We start from the raw sequence: 19905 nt of genomic DNA, 5'->3' as shown, positions 1-19905 counted from the left end.
TTAACTACAGAGCTAAAAACCTGTAGTATGTTTCCACAATCTGAGTTAAGTCCAAGATTTGCAGATATTGAAAAGCCTCAGCTCAAAATTCAAAACCCTAGGGCTGGGAATATGGCCTAGTGGCAAGAGTGCTTGCCTCGTATACATGAAGCCCTGGGTTCGATTCCTCAGCACCACATATATAGAAAAGGCCAGAAGTGGCGCTGTGGCTCAAGGGGTAGAGTGCTAGCCTTGAGCCAAAAGAAGCCAGGGACAGTGCTCCGGTCCTGAGTTCAAGTGCCAGGACTGGCCAAAAAAAAGAGAATAAAAAAAATTAAAAACCCTAAAACAAAGGGACGAAAAGAGGAAGATGTGAAAACAAATTTACTGAACTTGAGAAATAAAACAAAAGAAGAAAATTTATCCTCCAGGGTACAGGAGGGAGAAATATTTGGCTAAATTACAGGTGCTGAGAAAAGACATTAAGACATCAAAGAGAATAAAAATCAAATGAAGAAAATAGATTTTTTTTTTTTTAGTGGTGTAAATTCTACCCTGTCTTTGCTAGGCTACATCCCCCAATATCATAAAATTTTAATTGCTAAGAAGAAAAACAATAGCAGAACTATTTAATATTGTCGTATTTAAATTTCTATCCATAAACCTTCTGGAAATAGGGAAGATTCAAAAATCTATACTGAAAAACAGGTTGTTTCTTGTTAATATAGTTCTTGTCTATCATGATCAAAGCCCAGGGTTTGATTCCCAGCTCTCTGACACACCCGTTCCCACCCTTCACCCCACCTCCAATTAAAAAGAAGAAACAAAAGGCTCATTGTGTGCTGGGAATGACTGAATTTTGTGTTAATAAAACTGTTGGACTTTTCAAGGTAATGCACTTTTTTTTTCTTGGTCATTTGTGGGGCTTAAATCCTGGGCCTGGGCTCTGTCCCTGAGCTGTTAAGCTCAAGACTAGCACTCTTTCACTTTGAGCCACAGTGCCATTTCCAGTTTTCTGATGGTTAATTGGAGATGAGAGGCTCAAGGACTTTCCTGCCTGGGCTGGCCTTGAACCATGGTCCTCAGATCTCGGCTACCTGAGTAGCTAGGATTACAGGTATGAGCCACCAGTACCTGGCAAGATGATGAAATTTTTTTCTGGGCTTTCAGGCTGAAGGATGTTAGAATTATTAGCAGTGATATACAGAGCAAAACATCCATAGAACAACATGGTATAAGCCTATGGAAATAGTAGCCTTGTATTTTATAATTGTAACTCACTTTGAGGAAAAATGAAAGTCATGATAAATTCTACTGTATTGAAGTACTTACATGATGAAAAGTGCCAGAGTGAAGTCAAATGTGGAAACATTTGATCACATATCATGAAGAACTAATTAAAAAAAAAAAACAACTTGCTGAAAATCTAGGAAATATATTTGAACCGTGTGCCAGAGATGAAAAGACAGCTCATAGGAAGAGCAATACAGACAGTAGATATATGAAAGATGTTCTAGCTTCAGTCATTGAAAGAAAAATATCAATCTAGAAATACCAAAGAATTACGATTATTCCAAAGCATTTCTCACTGAAGTCCAAAAGCTGTGCATTTGCTGCTGACTGTGGGAGAAATAGGAATTTGATTCATTGTTTGTATGGATCCATTTAGTAACTACAAATTACATGGGAAGGAATTTGGCCACCTCTAGCAAGCCACATTTTTCCTTAGACACAACATTTAGTTTTTAGAAATCTGTCCTAAAAATGCACTGACATTTAAAAAAATTATACAACATCTTGGTAACAACCACACAAGAAAAAGAATTAGTGAGGTTAGAACACATTTTAGACTGTATCTTCTTACCATTATATATCCAGAATTTGGGTATATTACTGCTTGGAAAGAATTTTATTAGACACAATTTTTGCCAGGTATCAGTAACTGTTGGATAAAAACCACAAGTTTATCACGGCCAAACATAAGAAAATTTAGTGTGAAAAGTCATTTGATGGGGGGAGGCCTGTGGGTGAGGTAAGGTGGGAGTAAAATAGGAGGGGGGTAACAGATAGGACAAGAAACGTACTCACTAACTGTAACCCCTCTGTACATCACCTTGGCAATAAAATTAAATTTTAAAAAGTCATTTGGCAGATTGAGTATGGTGAAAATGAAGTACTGAATTATACAGAAAGAGCTAATGTTGTTTCTTGAGCTGGGTGCAATGCATGTACTTGTAATGTCAGTACTTGGGAGGTGCAGGTAAAAGGACTGAGAGTTTTAAGACCACGCTGGAGTACATAGTAAGATCCTGTCTCAAAAGAACAAGAAAGATGGTGGAAGAAAGGAAGGAAAAGGAAATGAGGACAGAAAAAGTACTTTTTTACATTCCAGGCATTGTTTGGGCTCTGTGTGTGTGTGTGTGTGTGTGTGTGTGTATGTGTGTGTATGTGTATACATATATATGTGTATATATGTATATATATAGTCACAGTATGACCCATGATATTTTCCCAAGAAATTCAGGGTTTTTAAAAGTAATTTTTGTCATATCTAGTTACTAATTAGGAAACTGAGATTTAAACCCAGATCTATGTGATTCCAAAGCTTGAGCTTTTTCTTCTGTATCATTTCAGGACATCAACTTTCAGCAGAAGGAGCATCACAAGTGAAGGGGTCTGTTTTAGCCTGTAGTTGCTGCTCACAAAATGAGGATGCAGACTCTGAATTGTTGGTTTAGATGTTCTTCATGCAAGAGCAATATACTGAAGGAGAGAAGTGTAAGTACTCCTTATTTATGATCGGAAAATAGGTACACATCCTTATATTGATATCAAAGATACAAGATTGTGACTGATGGTTCTAATTAGGAAAATGTGTCAACTACAAGTGTGGTGAGGCAGAAAAGAACAAAACTTAGCAGGCATGGGTTTTCATGATGCTGGCAAAAGCCAAAAATCTCCTGAGTCCCTAACACTTCAAAGCTCTTTTATATTTTCTAATACAAAACAATATAAAGATGAAAGGTAAAATTTTACCAAACATCTAATAGAGAACATTCTTAGTTTAGGAAAGGTTTTACCCAACTTTTTTGCATAAGATGAAGTACCAGATTAAATAAGCTATCTCCTGTTGCTGATGGAATCTAGTGGAGATTTCAGAAGTGTTAGATCCCCTTTCACCCAAGCCAGCCATTCATATTTCTGTTGGTTTCTCTTGATCATGAGTATTTTTTTCATTTAGATCAGTGCTGCCCTTTGAAAGATCTACCCCCAAAGTGTTTGGGGTAGAAGTGTTTTCTTATTTTTATATATCTGTAGTTGATTTTGAGATATAATCAAATTTGTTGATTCTCTATGCCTGCTAACAATGAGACAATAATTTGGATTTGTTAAAATCTTTATTATGTGATGTTCCAAACTAATTAAGAAACTTCTATTGGTCAGATGCTATGTTGATCAATGATTTCAGTGAAAGCTGAGGACGTTGAAACAAAGTTGCAAATGATAGAAAACTTCTAAGGTAAGATAACATAACTCAAGGTCAAGATTCTTCTTTCTTTGACAGATTCATTAGACTACATTGAACATGTTAAATATTTTATCTGATATAAATATACAGATTAAATCTTACAGAATAACAGACTTTTATTTGCATACCAATGTCATACAAGAGACTTATATCCTTCCTTTTAGCAAACATGATAAAATACTATTTTTGGTATAAATATATCCACTAAAGTGATTGTCTCTTTATAAGCCAGTAAAAGATGAAGGAATGAGGAAATAAAAACAGTAGTTAATTTTACAGAAGGTATTAAATAAGTATTCTCTATATACTCACATACACGAAGCATATATGCTCTACTTTAAGCTATCTCCCAAGTCTAAGTACTTGTTTTGTTTTGTTTTTTTCTCTGCTTAATTAGTTTGAGATTCATCCATGTTGTCATGTATATAAATAGTTTATTACTTCTCATTGTCTAATGCTATTGTTTTTTATGGTTATACTATAATTTGTTTGTGTGTGTGTTTTGTTTTCTTTTTGTCATCAGTTGTGGGGCTTGAACTCAGGTCTGAGTGCTGTCCCTGAGCTTTTTCACTTAAGCCTAGCACTCTATCACTTAGTGCCACAATGATGCTTCCAGTTTTCTGGTAGTTAAAAGAGTCTCACAGACTTTCCTGCCTGGGGTGGTTTCAAACAATGATCCTCAGATCTAGTCTCCTGAATAGCTTAGGAGTACAGGTGTGAGTTAATGGCACCTGGCTACAATTTGTTTTCCTATGCATTTATGGATTGAAATAATTGTTCCCAGTTTTAAGCTAGTATAGATAATGATATTACAGGTATTCACATGTAGGTCTTCATGGGGCTGTTTCTTATCTCTTGGTTAAGTTCATTGGATTGAAATAGCTTCATCAGATGGATATGATTAAATCTTGATTATCAACTTAATAGGGTTGAAAGTAGCTTAATAAAACATACCTTTTGATGTGTTAGGAAGGTGTTTGCAGAGGACACTGATTAAGTTGGGCGGGAAGACTCATCTTGAATGTAGATGACATCATTTTATAGGCTGGGTGCTTCAATGAATTAAAAGGAGGAGAAGGAGGCCAATTGGCTCAGGCTTTCTCTTTCTGCTTCCTGAACCCTGTGAGTTGGAAGAGCTTTCCTTTACCATACCCTTGTTCCATGACATTCTGCCTTTCCTCGAGTCTAAAGCAATGGATCCAATCAATCTTGGACTGAAAACTCTAAAGTCATCATCTAAAATAAAAATGTCCTCCTTTAAACTGCTTCAGATATTTGACAGTGATTAAAAAAAAATCTAATACAGAAGACTGGTAGTTGAGAAATGTAGTCATTGCTTTGACTGTTCATGACCATGTAATGTAGCAGTGTATGGAATTGGCTTTTTTGGGGGGGTGGGGGAGAAGAATTGGGAAAAATCCAGAGATGCAGACTAGGGGAGCCCTAAAATGTTGCAAACTCAGCTTAACGTGTGAGTCTGGTGTAAGCTCAGAAGACTAGAAAGTTGATAGACAGGAATGCAGACAGCAAACACTGCTCATAAAATTTCAAATGAGAACTGGGGAATTTATTGGGAATTGAACTAGAAGCCATTTGTTTTACATTGTGGCAAAGAATTTGTCTGTATTTTGTTCATGCCCAGAGACTATACAAGGAGGTGTAAAATTGATAGGAAAACAAAATTTCAAAGCAGCCTAGCATCCAAGCAAGGTCACTGCCCTTAGGTTTACAGCGATAACCAAGAACAAAAATAAGGCAGAAAAATTCGAAAACCTAGACATTTTGCCAGAAAAGGACCATATTTAGAACTGAGACCAAGGAAAATGTGGCATCTGCAGAGATTAGGGCAATAAATAGAAGATGAGTGATCTGCACTGGGCCTCTAAGGAAAGATGCTTTGAGGGCATCTCAGGAATTGACCTGACCCAACCCACAGAAGGCTAAAAGGGGTAAAAGTAATGCTGTATAACAATTCGGGTCAAATCTTGCTATGCTAGGATCCTGTTGCTTTATTGTTTCCTTAATTTGAGTTTGTGTTGGTTATATTTTAATTTCATTCCACAACTGAAAAAGGTTTGGGAAAGATTCCTGCTTAATGGACTCTTGTAAATTTTGTCAATGGTAGCTTTATAATTCTGGTGAAATGTGCTTACTTCCTTTACTTTAAAGATATGTTGTTATTTGGCTGGCATTGATGGCTCATGCCTGTAATCCTGGCTACTCAGGAGGCTAAGATATGAGGATCACGGTTCAAAGCCTATCCGGGGAGGAAAGTCTGTAAGACACTCTTAGCTCCAATTCACTACCAGAAAACCTGAAGTGGCGCTGTGGCTCAAAGTGGTAGAGCACTAACTTTGAGCAGAAGAGTTCAGGGACAGTGTCCAAGCCCTGAATTCATTCCCCACAACAGACCCCCCACCCCCAAAAAAAAGCCAAGTTAGTGTACTCAGACATTCCCTAAATATTTTACCTGCCTTTAATTTTTAATCTCATTTTAACTGATAATTAGTACATATGAGGTACTATGTAATGTTTTAGTACATGTATATATTAATAAAGTTTTCAATATTGACTAAGCCTTATTTTTAAATTTATGGAAATTACATATAGAGTATTGATTTTCTATATATTCTACAAACAGTTAATTAACTATATGTTAGCATGTTATAATAGTGAACCTAAATCAACACATTAGTGAAAACTGAAATTTTATTGTGATTTTCTTGGTACAGGATATGATCCTGTCTTCTTGAAATGATTTTGCCAACCAAATCACATAGAATTATTTATGACAGTTATTATACACATTTGTCAGAGAGTCCAGTTTATTACTTGGGAAGACTCATGGGAGTTATTTAATTCTTCACTACATAAGTTATTTAATTTTTCACCTAACTGAACCTGTTTTGCATTTAGCTAACTGACTCTATCTTGTATTTAATAACCCATGATAAGAAGTGGCATTAACTTGTTCTTCCACTAGAGTGTACAGATTTTGTTTTGGTTTTGCCTTTATTGTGAGTATGTCAAGTGTTCCAACTTAGAAGAGGAAGAGACAATCTCTACTTGATGTGGAAAAAATGCAGTCTCTTTAAAAAAAGTTCTTATTGTTGTAAAGGTGATGTACAGAGTGGTTATAGTTACATAAGTCAGATAGACAGTACGTTTCTTTTTGAAGTGCTACCACTTCCCTCATTCTCTCCCAGTCTATCCTTCCTGTCCCCATCCACAAGTAGTATAATTTATTTTCAACATAGTGTCTAGTATCACTGCTGCATTTGTTCACCCTTTCTCCCACCATTTTTGTGCCCCCTCTTCTCCTAAAGACAGATAAATGAATAAACAAAACAAAAGGAAAAGAAACAAAACAGCAATGAAGATTTTCTTACCAGTTAGAGAACCTCTCCTTAACAGTTGACTTCCTGAATTTTCTGCAGCAGTCCGCTAGAGGGAGCATTTCTCACATATCCACCAAAAAGCCTGATAATAGACATCTGGAACCGCCAGGGCCCAGTGTGTTAATTGGTTTAAAACAATTGATTTGAGGTTAGGAAAAGATTATTTAAGATATATCTTATGGAGCCCATCTTGAAGAGAGATATTTAAGATTTCTCAAAGGAGTTGCTGTTTATTCAGCTGATCCTGGGTCACCACAGAGAGAAGTAATGTTATTGTTTGTTGGTATCCCTTTTGGCCCACATGAGGCATATCCGTGGTTAAAACCTGAAAAATATGAAGAGGTCTGAATGATTAGGAGTACATGATAAGAACTGAATCATTTTTTTGTTCACTGGACCATTGGTCTCGTTCTTTTTCATTTAGACAAACACTTATATCTGTATTTACCTGAAACAAAGATCTGGAAATACAGCACTAAACTGTTAATAGGAGGTAACATTGAAGAGTGGAATTAGTAATGAAGAAGGCAGGGAAGAATATCAAATAAAATTTTTAAAGGATCATTTGAAATTTAAAAGCAAAAGGATGTTTTTAGAATCAATAGTTTTAAAAGTTCACCAGTTTGTGTTTTGTGTGTAAAGTAAGATGCTTGTTCTGTTTGTATTTAGAAAATACATTTTCTATGAATTAAAGTATTGTGATTATCCTGTACTTGATCATATTTTACATGTGTGTAGTTATGACAAAGTGTTTTACCATAAAACACTTAATTGAATTATATAACACTTAATTGGATTACATAGAACACTTAATCATAATGTGTAAGATCCTGGATTTAATCCCTAACACTGCAAACACTAGTGTTAACATGAATAATAATAGAGTCCATTGTGATTACTGATTAATTCTTGGTTTTATTGGGGGGATTTTGCCAGTCCTGAGGCTTCGACTCAGGGCCTGAGCACTGTCCCTGGCTTTTTTGCTTAAGGCTAGCACTCTACCACTTAAGCCACAGTGCCACTTCCGGCTTTTTCTGTTTATGTGGTGCTGCGGAATCAAACCCAGGGCTTCGTGCATGGTAGGCAAGCAGTATACCGCTAAGCCACATTCCCAGCCCCCTGTATTAATTCTTTATAGATTTTTTTCCATCCAGTAAATTCCCTGAATATGATTTATTGCAAATGCTATATGCTTGATTGCCATTAATGATTTGGGTTGAGTCTGTAAACTAAATGCCACCTAAAGTAGTTCCATTACTGACAGGCTTTTTAACCTCATAGAAAGAGATATTTTAAGACTCGTTTCCCTTGACATTTATAACTCAAGGCTTTTTCTATGCTTTTAGATCCTGATTTGCTTCTTGGCTCCAGAGCACCAGCTCATAAGTCATACTTTTAAAGGTTATACTAATAATGTGATTTTCCAACATGAAATTTTTATTTAGTTCTGATTTTAATAAAATGTGGAAAAGTTAAAATTTGAAAAAAAAACACTTGGAAACTTAGAATGGCATACCTTATAAATAGTGTGTCAGTTCTAACAATATGAGAATTGAGGTATTTGTGTTCTTAACTAATTCCAGCAAGAAAACAGCACAAAGATCTGGCAAAAAAGATTAGGGAAATATGAGAACTGTCAGCATCCTTCTGTGTTTGTAGTGCTAAGCCCATTTTGGGGGTTATAATGCTGGTTCTATGTGTGTCTCAGGTTATTTCTTAAATTGGAAAGTTGATAGAAAACCATAGCTGTATTTCACTTAGTGTTATATTTTTAGACACAGAAGTAGAATTGTGAGTCTTAGCTCTTGGCTTTTATTATCATATTGGTGTTTTGTGTTCTTTGTGCTGGTACTGATGCTTGTACTTGGGGCTTTTTAATCTCAATTGGCTTTTTTGCCCAGGGCCTAGTGCTCTACCACTTGAGCCAAGTCTAAAGTTCCTACTTTTTTTTTTTTTTAATTCTTGTTAATTGGAGATTAAGAGTCCCAAAGATTTGTCTGCCCAGGTTGGCTCTGAACCAGGATTCAAAGATCTAAGTCTCCTGAGTAGCTAGGATTACAGGCTTGAGCCTTTGAAAGCACTGTGTGCTCAAGAATCTTGCTCTCTCATCTCCTTCTCATCTCAAATGTTCCTCATATCTACCCCAATCAATCTACTAAGAGTTTAACATTGAAAGGAGAAAACAAAACAGGCAAACAAAAACCCCTTTCATTACATGCTGTCTTTCCATTCTTACCTAACACTTGGAAACATTAGATACCCGTGCCTCCTTTTCTTAACCTCTGTAATAGTAAATTTGCTCTGACCTAGTTGATGTAGCAGGTGAAAGGAAAATTATCCCAGAAAACCACAGACCCTAGACGAAGTCACATAGAGCAAAAGAGTTTATTGCCAGCAAGGCCAAGTTCCCACAGAGGAGTAAAGGAAAATGGCGCCACTGGAGCTCTCTCTCAGGGGGTCTTTATACCTTCATGCAACTAAGGTGGGAGGTGCTCCGCCTGCCCCTCAGGTATCATCAGCCAAGGGCAGAGTCACATTGCCAATGGCAGATCTTATATCTGGGCATTCTTTAACAGCAGGAAGTATGTCATTCACCTGCTCATCCTGGAAATCTAGCCACACTCCTGGGACAGAGCCAAGATTACCAGTTCCCAAAAGGTCTAGCCTGGGAATCGTTTGCCTTCTTCATTCTTTTCTGTAAGGCAGTAAAACTCTGACACTTTTTATGTTTTGCGTTAGTCCTGGAGCTTAAATTCAGGACTTGAGCGCTGTCCCTGAGCTTTTTGCTCATTGCCAGCACTCCACCACTTTAGCTATAGCTCCATTTCTGGCTTTTTTTTTTTTTTTTGGTGCTTACTAGGAGGTAAGAGTCTCCCAAACTGTCCTGGCTTCAAACCAAGATCCTCAGATCACAGCCTTCTGAGTAACTAGGATTACAGGCATGAGGCATTGGTGCCCAGCTCTCATAGCTTTTTTTGCTGAATGCTAGCTGTAATGGGGTCCCCCCAAGGGAGGGAACCACAATATAATGGGATCCAAGGGGGGGATCCCCCATCCCTCCAGGAGTCCACCACTCAGAGACAGTCTCAAGCAAAAAGATGGATTTATTGGGGAATTAAAAAGTATACTGACCAGCCAGGCTCACGGCCTGGACTTGGGAATTGGGATTGTAACTGTAAAAAGCGGGCTGGCCCACCAGGGCCGCAGCCCAGACTCAGAAGCTGGGACTGTGCGTCCTGGGCTATGCTCGGAGTCTGGTTATAAAGGCAAATACGACATGGTCAAGCTTGCCACACGCAGGTGGCCAATGAGGTTACAACACTTACAGAGCATGGCCAATGGAATTACAATCTGCCTCATAGCAACTGTTTGAACCAACCTATCATTTTAGTTAGACTTGGCACACGGATTTGGTGGGGCTCACATGAATCAGGCAGATACACCTACTCATGGGAGGGCACAGGTTTGACCTTGAATGCTCCACTATTTGGGTGATCAAGCAGTTTACACATCTTATCACAGTGAAGGGGAACTTGCCTGGATAGGGCGGGGGAGATCTTAGTGAAGATGGATTCGGCTTCTGCTTTTTTTTTTTTTTTGGCCAGTCCTGGGCCTTGGACTCAGGGCCTGAGCACTGTCTCTGGCTTCTTCCCGCTCAAGGCTAGCACTCCGCCACTTGAGCCACAGCGCCGCTTCTGGCCGTTTTCTGTATATGTGGTGCTGGAGAATCGAACCTAGGGCCTCGTGTATCCGAGGCAGGCACTCTTGCCACTAGGCTATATTCCCAGCCGGCTTCTGCTTTCTTTAACTATAATCTGAGATGGAGTCAATCTGACACCTCTCAACAGCCCATGATGGCGCTGGCCAGATCTGACCTCCATATTACACTAGCAATTTACCAATTACCACACAACATCATTTCCACTTTTTTGGTAGTTAACTGGAAATAAGAGTCTCATGAACTTTTCCTGTCTGGGCTGGTTTTGAACTGAGATTCTCAGATCTCAGCTTCTGGAGTAGCTAGGTTTACAGGCATGAGCTACCAGCACCCACTATCTCTGGTACTCTTGACCTACATTTGTTCTCTTTAATTATAAGCACATGTCTTTAGGAATTTAGGGAGTATGAATTTTTAAAAGGCTCTTTGAAGGTCACCTTTTCTCTAATACCTTTGCTTTGTAAGAATTGAAAGTAGGTCTTAAATACTGAATTACGGTTCTGAACAGCAGGGCCTGGACAGTGCTCTCCAGCAAGAGGTCAGTTGTTGACCACTTCTTAGGAGTCTGGTTTTGGTCATAGTGAGAGCAATTCCCATTTCTCCTCTGCTTAGTCATCATTTTTTTCCTCTGACCACGCTGGTTATCATCTCTTCTACTCCACTGGTTGAAGGGAAGATACTCTCACTTATACACATGCACAGGCACACATGTGTGCATACACACACATTCCAGATACATCTTTTCTCCTCCAGCTCTAGTTCTGTATGTTTATTAGGCTATGGGAGCCCATGTCCACAAGTCTTGCTGGCACTTCAGACTTGCTATAACACAATTGGTCATAGTTTATAAAATTTCTATTTCCACCTGTGGCCTTTATTTCTTTTAAAAGTATTATCTTTAAATTGCTTCAGTTACTATCCACATTTATTCATTTCTGTCTTTTGCCTACATATTAACTCATTAGCTTAATGTTAAGGCTCACCGTAATCTGACGCCATCCTGCTTTACTTTTTTTTTTCAGTACTATCATTAAAATGATTGCACTGTAATATCTCCTGCCACTTCCTCCCAGTCACACCAGAATAACAGTCCATCTGATAAAGAACATTCCTCCAGGATTTAGCCTGTCTGTATTTGTTTGGGAGAAGAGTTTAGCTGGAAGCAGTCAGCCTGGGGCTTTGAGTAATTAGGCAGAACTGTGAAGCCTGTTAGAGGCAAACCACAACAGTAATTTTTAGCTTTGATTAGAAAAAAAAAGAATAAAAAATCAATCAAGAATCTAAGGCCTTTGTATTGTGAAAGAAATCCAAACTTGAGAAACAGTGTGATGTTCCTTTCTTTTGTAACCATAAAACTAGTTCATTTATTTAGCAGGAAAGATCTCAGAGAGGAACTGTAACAGGCAACTTAAAAAAAATATTTTTGGGTCCTGTGAATTAACTGAATGTCCCCCAATTTTTTATCTGTAGCCTATGATCTGAGCCATTCTCTGCTGCAGTCAACTTTGCAATCACCCAGAAAGACTAGATTCTTGCAACCATCTTGTGTGGAAGGCAAACTGCCTCTCAAACAAACAGTGTCTTATTATCTTAAAGCAAACAGCTGAAAATTCAGGAGACCACCTTGTTCCACTTCTGTTCCAGTAATAAAATGATAACTTCTCTGGAACTCCTCCAGGGACAAAGGCTGAGCTAATGGTCAACCAGGCCATAACTGCATACCTTTCTCATCCACTGCTCCCCAGCTCTCCATATGCATACCTTTCTCATCTCCTGCCCCCCAGTGCTCCCTATTTAACCTAAATACAATGTTTGTACCTTTGAAGACGGCTGAAGATGTATGGCATGGCTGCTTCCCAAGACTACCATGTAATAAATCTTTCTCTGCCCTTCACCAGGTCTCTTTATTTGGTATATGGGGGGAAATGGCTGGACCTAACTTGGGACTCCTGGACTTCAGGCCTGAAGTTTTAAAATCCTAGTTTCAAACCAGTCACAGTACCCTCTCAAATTTGATCCTGGAGGACAGTGGATAAAGGAGAGTCTCCTAGACATTCCAACAAGAGGCAACAACAACCTGTGTGGGAGCTAAGGAACTTGTTTCCCTTCCCTTGCAGGGGAAAGATACTTGACAAAATAATTCCTGCCCAGCAAACTACTGTGTATTTATGTTTTTTTTTATTCCCCCTTTTCATTTGGGAATATTTATTGCTGGTGTCCTGCTTTCCTTTACCTTGTTTATTGTAGTAGATATGTGGACTGATAAATTTATAATCTTATCCATAGAAAGCCAATGGAGATCTTGGAGCTAGATGCAATATGTAAACGAGTCTGAGCAGGAGTGAGCTCACTGTTAATCTCACTTGGAAAACTTGCCTAATATTAGACAGGACCATTTTTGAAAGCATACATTTGGGAGAAAGGCAAGTGTAGATGGGATTGTGGAGAACTATTATGTAATATACACACATAACTAAGTTACTTCAGCTGTACAGTCTCTGCAGGTAAATTATAATACAGACAATCTGGAAGGAAACTGACAGAAGACTTGAGGTTGCTCTTTCCATAGTCTCCAGGGCCACATAATGTGAACCTCCTCTAGTGCCTTTCTCTTATCTCTTTATCTCTTTATGTTACTGGAACTCTGAGCCATAATGCTTAGCTAAATCACTCGCCTGCATTAAGAAACAAAGACAGAAAAATGAATTTCTTTTCCCATTTTGGTTAAAATTGACAAGAAAGGAAAACTTAATCATTGTCTGCCTTGCCCTCTAGCAGGGTTGCAATGTATAGAAAAGATAAAACAAAAGCCAGTAAATATGTGAGCCCCAGTTACAGGAATAAATAAGTCTCCTGGCACTGGGACTCTTGTGATGACCATTTCCTTCCCACCATGGTGTCTCCTGCAGGGATCCTAGTTCCTAGGGCCCTTGTTAGGACTACCAATCACTTAGCAATCAATGCTCAGCAGCCAAGCTGCTTAATAAAAGCATCCCATTCTTATGGCTTCCATTAGCCTAGTAGGACCAGAGTCCTTTTTTCAGAAATTGATATGGTTATTAAGACATTTTGGAGGTCCTGAAGACAAAGGCCATCTACTCTACTAGGGACCATTTTTGTCATGATGTAGAGACATGCTGCAAATGGAGGCAACATAGGAAAAAGCAGTGTAAAAAGAGAAGTATCTCCAGTGACAGTTTAAGCTTTGGCTGAAGCTGGCTTTAATTCAGAGTTTGTCAACCTTGGCACTGTTGAGATTTGACTGGATAATTGTTTGTTGGGATGTAGCATCTTTGCTTGTGGATATTTAGCAGCATTACTGTTATCTTTCCACTAGAAGAAGTAGATTCTTAATGGTGATGGTCAATATCAGATATCCCCTTGGTGAACTTAGGGAATTACCTTGGCAAAAACATTGAGTTTTTATGCCTAACTTACTGTTTGTAGGAAATACAGAGGATAGACAAACAAGTTAAATGACACTGTAACTGGAGCTCCAAGTCAGAGCCCCAACTCAGGATTCCAACAGGAGAGGTTTGGCCACTCACCCCAATACACAGTTGTAGAGACAAGGAGTAGTGAAGGGCAGAAAAAATTTATTACATAGCATGGTAACACCCCTGGATGAGGCAAAGTGAGCATTTTGCCTGGCTTCAGGGTACAGATTGGAGCTTTAGTTTGAAACTCGGGAAAAATTGGAGGAAACAACTGGGCAAAGTGTGGTCTGTAGATCGTTATCTCAGTCCAGGTTCTGTAGGGCTCCAGATGAGTTTTGTAGGAGATGACTCCTCCTGCCCCAGGATGCAGTGTTATCTTTACAAGTAATTATCTTCTTTTGTGGGGAGCAGGTCTGTCCTGGGATGCTTTGCTGCTTCCTTTCCTTGGAGGGAGTTTTGTTCCTTTGTCTTAAAGATGTTATTCATCAGCCCTTGCCCTTCTAAGAACCCAAGGTGATTGCAGGAGACTCAGAGTAAGGGAGACTGATGTCATCTGGAGGCAGAAATGCCAAACTTTTCTCATGCTGTTAATTTTGTCCAAGTAAGGAGTGAGTTCTTTTTAGCAAAAGCAGTTCCAAAGTACCTACCTGTAATAGCACCACTACAAACACATTCTCATCTGGGCGTCAGTGGCTCACACCTGTAATCCTAGCTACTCAGGGGGCTGAGATTTGAGGATTGCCCTTCAAAGCCAGCAGAGCAGTGAGACTCTTATCTCTAATTAACCATTGGAAAACCAGAAGTGGGGCTATGGCTCAAGTGGTAGAGCGCTAGCCTAGAGCTGAAAGAGCTCTAGGACAGCACCCAGGTCCACGTAAGACAGTTAGTTATATGGGAGTTTTGAAAAGGCCAGACTCAGTTAAGCTTTTTCTTTTTTGTTTCAATACTGGGGCCTGTGCTCTCCCTCAGCCTTTTCATTCACAACTGGTCCTCTACCAGTCATGCCACACCTCCACTTGTTCAGTTCCAAGTTAAAAAGAACTTACAACCAAGCACGAAACATCTGTTTTTGTTTTTTATTTTTTTGTTTGCCAGTCCTGGGGCTTGAACAGAGCCTGACCACTGTCCTTGAACCTCTCTGTGCTGAAGGCTAGCATTCTACCACTTGAGCCACGATGCCTTCTGTCTTTTGCTGTTTATGTGGTTCTGAGGAATGGAACGCGGGGCTTCATGAATGCTAGGCAAGCATTCTACCACTAAGCCACAGTCCCACATCTGGTTTTAAAAATCCGTGTTATGAACTCAAAGATTAAATATGTTTGTATCTTCTCATAGCTGTTATATGGACTAATGTTTCAATCTGGATGTTGGTTATGTGTATCTTTTTCCTTTGTCACTATTGCTAGAGATTAATTTTATAGAGTTTTTTGTCTTCAAAAACAATTTTGCATTTATTGATATTTTTAATTTCTTTTCCTTTTTTTACTTTATTGATGTCTGGTCTTTATTGTTTACTTGATTTTTCTTTGTTTGCATTTATTCTAACTTATACAAGTGAAGGTTAAGGTCATTAGAAGTCTATCTCTTGTGATATAAGTATTTGATATAAAGCATGTCTCTCTTAAATAGTTTATTAACATCAGCCCAAATGCTTTTTTTTGAATATTGTGTAATTCCATTTATTAACCATGTGCAAGTTTCAACCTAAACACCATAAACAAAGAAGCTCAAAAATAAGAAAAACAAATTCATGATGATTAAATTGTAACAGTGGTTATTTTTGTGAGGGAGCTTTGGTGGGAAATGTCAGAAAGAATATTTTTGAACTAGTTTTTTTTTTTTTTTGCCAGTCCTGGGCCTTGGACTCAGGGCCTGAGCACTGTCCCTGGCTTCTTCCCGCTCAAGGCTAGCACTCTGCCACTTGAGCCACAGCGCTGCTTCTGGCCGTTTTCTGTATATGTGGTGCTGGGGAATTGAACCTAGGGCCTCGTGTATCCGAGGCAGGCACTCTTGCCACTAGGCTATATCCCCAGCCCCTTGAACTAGTTTTTGACAGTAGAGAACCAAAGATATCACTGACATCTAGCACATGACAGCTGGTCATGCTGCTTGTAAGCACTAGTCACAATGTATAGCTGGCCTGGCCTCAGTTTGCTTTTTAGAAGATGAATGGAACATTTTTAGGCAGAACCCTAGCTACAAGGTTGTTGAGTATATCTAGTTTTCACTGTGACTGGCAAAGGTCAGTGTTACTAAAATAATGGATGCTGTAGACCTTGATGTGTGAAGTGAGGATTGGATAACAACAGCCTTTATGGGGGAGGGGGAAGTGGGGGAGGGAAATCCTTCCTCTTGCTTTTTTTGCTGGTCCTGGGGCTTGAACTTGGCCTGAACACTGTGCTTGGGCCTTTTTGTGCTCAAGGCACTTGAGCCACAGAGCCCCTTCCGGCTTTTTCTGAGTTGTTTGTTGGAGACAAGAGTCTCGTGGACTTTTCTGCCCAAGGTGGCTTTGAATAGGATTATAGGTGTGCCTGGCTCCTCTTGATTTTTTTTTTTTTTTTGGCCAGCCCTGGGCCCTGGACTCAGGGCCTGAGCACTGTCCCTGGCTTCTTCCCGCTCAAGGCTAGCACTCTGCCACTTGAGCCACAGCGCCGCTTCTGGCCGTTTTCTGTATATGTGGTGCTGGGGAATCGAACCTAGGGCCCCGTGTATCCGAGGCAGGCACTCTTGCCACTAGGCTATATCCCCAGCCCTCCTCTTGATTTTTAAATGTTTGCTGATTCTTAGTTTTGTATTTTCCTCCTTCAACCTCAGAAACTGTAGCCAGCACTTGAATTTAATGCTGTTATATGTTACATTTATAAGAATTGCTATAACCATAAATATTTTAAATTTTACTCAGAGATTAAGTAAATTATTTGTGAAGAGTTTGGTCCTTTCAAAGCTTATTTTTAATCTATTAGGAGAGACCACAACAATCTTTGATAAAGACTAATTTAGTCCTGATACTGAGGTCTTTGAGTACTCAGCCTAATTTCTTGTATGACATTTCTTTAGGAAACATGACCTATTCCCAGCCCGGTATGTGAATCTTTCTGCCTGCTCCATTTCAGTGGTCCTTAACTTGGACTTAACAGAGTTTTCTCACTGATTTGTGCTGATCAGTTCTCTGATGAAGATTTGAAGGGAACCTTCTCCATTTTTCCAGGGCTGTCTCTACAGCCCTCTCCTGGGGCAATTATTAAAGCATATTTTGTCTTTTTCTGTCAGGGATCACTTAACTGTTATCAGGCCTGTGTCTAGTGCCTGAACACTGTTGTTTTCTATATTTTATCAGTTTTATAAGATGGGAGAGTAAATCCAGCCCATTGCTTAGTTACAGGTACTTCTTTGTTTAAATATATTTTTGAATTTGTTAATCATAGGTTTTTCACTCAGGGACTCATGTTTGGGAGTCAGGTGCTTACCACTTGATGCCTGGCCAAGCCCTCCCCACGTATTTCTCGCTTTATTTTTCAGGTAGGGTCGTGTATTTTCATTGAGGGTAGCCTCAGACTATGATTCTCCTACCTAGGGTCTCCCACGTACCTGGGATAGATGCCTAGCTTGTTGATTGAGATGGGGTCTTGCTAACTTTCTGTCTGTACTAGACTCAATCATTGTATTTTTTGTTTATACCTCCCATATCTGGGGTTTACAGGCATGAGCCTTGCATCCTGACTCCAAGTAAGTTTTAGAAGAATGATCTGTTGTTTTATTTTTAAGTATTAATAGAACATTTAAAAGGACATTTACTTATCTGTTGAAAAATTTAAAAATAGCTTTTTTTAATGTGTGTAAGTGTTAGAGAATGAAGATCATCTCATTTCTTCTGGAATAATAAATAGATTTTTTTGTAGCCTAATAAGGTCACATTGTGAGATTTTGTGGTATATATATTTTAAAATGTTGTTTAATATGAATTAAACATACATACAATCATCTGTAGCCAATCAGAGTATAGTATATACAGGAGTTAAACACCATGGTTTAAACCCTTTGAACAACTAACAGATTAACAAAATGACTATCTGGGAGCTGAAATATGTTTTGAATGGGGAGCCAGAGTGATGAGTGGAAATGGGAATACTTAATGTACATATGTGAGAAAGGAAGTGGAGGAAATGACACTGTAGCTTAAAGTGGTAGAGCACTAGCCTTGAGTGAAAAAGCTCAGGGACAGCAAGCACCCAGACCCTGAGTTGAAGCTGCCAATAAAGAAAGGAAGTGGAAAATGATATAACTGGTTACGGAAGGGGTTAGTGGAAAAGGAAAGGGTAACAATGGAAGGGATGACTCTGATAAAGATGTGCTTTACATATAAATGGACATGTTCCATTATAACCCCCTTTAAGACAACCATCTGTAGATAAAAATAGGTAGCTAGTCTTAATAATTATATATATACATGTACACAGATGTGTGTTGATATGATGATAATATCAAGAATCAGAACCTAAGCCATTACAATTCTAGGCTAGGCAAGCACTGTACCACTGAGCTACAACTCTAGCCTTTATATATTTTAAATTTCTTAATTTTGAACTCTGAACCTATTGTAGATTTATATAGTCTCCCAATTTTTTTTGGTACTGGGATTTGAACTTAGGGCCTAGTGCTTATTAATAGATGCTCTTCCATTTGAGCCACACTCCAGTCTCTTTTGCTTTAGTTATTGTTTAGACAGTGTCTCAGTACCTAAAGACAGCCTCAGATTTGTTCTTAGGTCAATTACTAGATATTAGTTCTAACAATACCTACCTGTGTAGCTGGAATCACAACTCTGCACCACCATGCTTGACATATTTGCTGAGATGATATCTTGATAACTTTTGCCTAACCTAGCCGTAGAACCATGATACTTCTGATCTTTGCCTGCCATTTAGCTGGGGTTACAAGTATAATCCACCAAACTGACTTAGAAAGTATTACCCTTCTGATTATTCAAAGAATCACTCTTACAAATTCTTTAATTATGGTGCAGCTCTTGAGAATATAATGCAAGATGTTAGGCACTTAATTCCCCTTACTATTTTGGGACAATTTCCATATAACATTGCTTTTAAAAATATTAAATAAAAACTAGGCATAGTAGTGTATGCCTCAAATCCCAGCACTTGGGAAGCCAGTTTGTGTTACATAGTAGTAAGACCTTGTCTAAAAAAAAGGGTGGTGGTGGTGCTGGGAATATGGCCTAGTGGTAGAGTGCTTGCCTAGCATGCATGAAGACCTGGGTTTGATTCCCCAGTACCACATAAACAGAAAAAAACAGAAGTGGTGCTGTGGCTCAAGTGGTAGAGTGTAAGCCTTGAGCAAAAAAAAAGCCAGGGACAGTGCTCAGGCCCTGAGTTCAAGCCCCAGGACTGGCAAAAAAACAAACAGCAACAACAACGAAAAAAAAAAAAAGTAAATCTTTTGCAAACTACTGCTTGAAATAATAGTTGGCAGACTAATACTTAGACTTCCTTGTTGCCTATTTCTTATCAGTTAAGAAATAACCAAACTGGGCTGGGAATATGGCGTAGTGGTAAAGTGCTCGCCCTGTGTACACGAAGCCCTGGGTTCGATTCCTCAGCACCACATATATAGAAAAAGCCAGAAGTGGCGCTGTGGCTCAAGTGGTAGAGTGCTGGCCTTGAGCAAAAAGAAGCCTGGGATAGTGCTCAGGCCCTGAGTCCAAGGCCCAGGACTGGCAAAAACAACAACAAACAAACAAGAAATAACCAAATTAACATGTTTAAATGAACCAGATTAAGAAATCTATATTATTTCATATTACTTTATTTTGTCATTCGTGGGGCTTGA

The 19905-nt window shown here is 38.9% G+C and overlaps 1 protein-coding gene and 1 long non-coding RNA gene across 4 annotated transcripts in view; one reads left to right on the top strand and one right to left on the bottom strand.

Moving 5' to 3' along the window:
• Cab39l (calcium binding protein 39 like) overlaps positions 1–19905 on the top strand; it is a 95885-nt gene that overhangs the window by 13036 nt on the left and 62944 nt on the right. For all 3 annotated transcript variants that reach the window (XM_048341410.1, XM_048341412.1, XM_048341411.1), the window contains exons 2-3: positions 2614–2757; positions 3424–3499. The gene's annotated coding sequence lies outside the window, so the exon portion shown is untranslated. The remainder of the gene's footprint in view (positions 1–2613; positions 2758–3423; positions 3500–19905) is intronic.
• LOC125348296 lies at positions 8610–19351 on the bottom strand. The gene is made up of 3 exons (XR_007210343.1): positions 18694–19351; positions 10282–10285; positions 8610–8621 (listed from the first exon to the last, which is right to left on the bottom strand). It is a non-coding gene; the product is annotated as an uncharacterized LOC125348296 (long non-coding RNA).

The sequence above is a fragment of the Perognathus longimembris genome, chromosome 3, assembly GCF_023159225.1.
Source record: "Perognathus longimembris pacificus isolate PPM17 chromosome 3, ASM2315922v1, whole genome shotgun sequence".
In the NCBI taxonomy this organism is placed as follows: domain Eukaryota; kingdom Metazoa; phylum Chordata; class Mammalia; order Rodentia; family Heteromyidae; genus Perognathus; species Perognathus longimembris.
The sequence above is the reverse complement of the archived record's forward strand: the minus strand, read 5'-3'. Positions and strand labels throughout refer to the sequence as shown.